The sequence below is a fragment of the Capra hircus genome, chromosome 18, assembly GCF_001704415.2.
Source record: "Capra hircus breed San Clemente chromosome 18, ASM170441v1, whole genome shotgun sequence".
Classification (NCBI taxonomy): domain Eukaryota; kingdom Metazoa; phylum Chordata; class Mammalia; order Artiodactyla; family Bovidae; genus Capra; species Capra hircus.
Window position 1 is genome coordinate 47,668,263 of NC_030825.1, and position 2,322 is coordinate 47,670,584.

Consider the following 2,322-nt stretch of genomic DNA (forward strand, 5'->3'; position numbering starts at 1 on the left):
CTCAGATTCATTCATAGGCCCTACCTGGATGTCCCTGGAGTTGGATCAAGGCCTTTTCCCCCATCACCATCATATCCTGCAGTTACAATATCAAAATTCTAATATTTAAAGAAAGCTGAGAATCTTAGAATTGCCAAAGAATTGATGCTTTTGAACTGTGGTATTGGAGAAGACTCTTCAGAGTCCCTTGGACTGCAAGGAGATCCAACCAGTCCATTCTGAAGGAGATCAGTCCTGGGTGTTCATTGGAAGGACTGATGTTGAAGCTGAAACTCCAATACTTTGGCCACCTGATGCGAAGAGGTGACTCACTGGAAAAGACCCTGATGCTGGGAAAGATTGAGGGCAGGAGGAGACGGGGACGACAGAGGATGAGATTGTTGGATGGCATCACCAACTCAATGGACATGGGTTTGGTTGGACTCCGGGAGCTGGTGATGGACAGGGAGGCCTGGTGTGCTGCGGTTGATGGGGTTGCAGAGTCGACACGACTGAGCGACTGAACTGAATTGAATATTTAATCCAGAAATACCTGGGTACAATTCCAGACACCCTATCTAAAATTAATTATGATAAACTGGATCAAATTAACTGGAATTCTATTTATCTTCACAAATGATAATTACCTACAGTTTGTTCTTCGGGAGCTATCCTTGTTGTATTTCTTTAATCATAATTTTATTTAGCCTTGATGATAAATTGGCAAGCTTCTCTCAGGGATTATTTGTTCTTTAGGGTTTTGTAGGTTAAATTGTTTTCTCTAAAGAGACAGAGCTTGGATGACTTTTTATGTTCTTCCACAATCACTGATTGTTCAGAAATCCCATATTTTCTTAAATCAATTTTGATATTTTTACAAAAATCCATTCTTTCTAGATTTCTAAATAGTCATGCACAGGAGCTATTTTTTTAAAAATACCTCTTCCTCATTTATACTGCTAAATGTCTTTTTCTTCCTACATCAGCATTCTCAATTGTCTATTAAAACTTCTTTTTTGACAATTTTATGCATTTAAAAATTTTTGGCTGTGCTGAGTCTTCATTGTTGCACATGGGCTTTCTCTAGTTGCGGTGCATGGGCTGCTCAGTAGTTGTGGCACACTGGCTTAGTTGCCTTGGGGCATGTAGAATCTTCCTGGATCAGGGATCAAACCCATGTTCCCTACACTGAAAGGTGGATTCTTTACCACTGGACCACCAGGGAAGGTCTATTGTTAACTTTCAGTTTAGGTCTACTATTGTTTCTGATTTTATTGGATTTTTCTTTTATTTTTAATAATCATTCTTACTGTTAACTTGGGTTGATGTGATAATTTCCCTTTTAGTTGACCATTCACTTAATGTGTTTAGTATGTGATTGGCAAGGAGTAGATGCTGGAGATTTACTTGGATCCTTTAATCTACCTTTATACCTTGGGTTCTGATAGGAGTACAGCTTTGGTTACACTGAACTGTTAATTTATTTATTGACCATATCAGGCATCATGCAGGATCAAACCCATGCCTCCTGGATCAAACTGCCTCCTGCAGTGCAAGTACAGGTTCTTAACCACTGGATCACCGAGGAAGTCCCATGGACTGGTTGTGATATGCAGAATTCACTGCCATTCACTTCTAGTTTGTAGTTTTAGTTTTGATTCTCTTGAAGTTATACTTGCAGGTGGTTTCAGATTCCTTAATTGGACAGATTTCTTTGACTACTCTTCTGTTCCATTTCTAATCTTCAAATTTTACAACCCTTGAAATGAACATCTTCTCATGATAATTACTTTGCTACTGTTTTTCAGAAGAGGTGGTTTTGAAGGTTTTTTCACATTTGATATATTCATAAGGCCCACCTCTTACATGAACTCCTAACTCCTTAACAGTAACATGTATGTATGCTTAATCGCTCAGTCATGTCCAACTCTTTGAGGCCCCATGGACTGTAGCCCACCAGGCTCCTCTGTCCATGGGGTTCTCCAGGCAAGAATACTGGAGTGGGTTGTCATTCCCTTCTCCAGGGGATATTCCTGACCTGGGGATTGAACCCGGGTCTCTGGCATTGCAGACAGATTCTTTACCATCTGAGCCACCCAGACTTATGTCCTTAACAGTAATACTGTTATTAATTAATGACAATAACTAGTATTTATTGAGCATGGGCTTATTAAAATTTCTGACAGTCATCACAAAAACTCTATTAGATACACATAATTATCACTGCTTAAAAATAAATAAACTGAGGAACTCAGACACTGCATAATTTGTGCAATGTTGTATAGTCAATAATTGGTGGAAGTGAGATAATGTTAATTAAATAAGGTAAATGGCAAAAGGCAC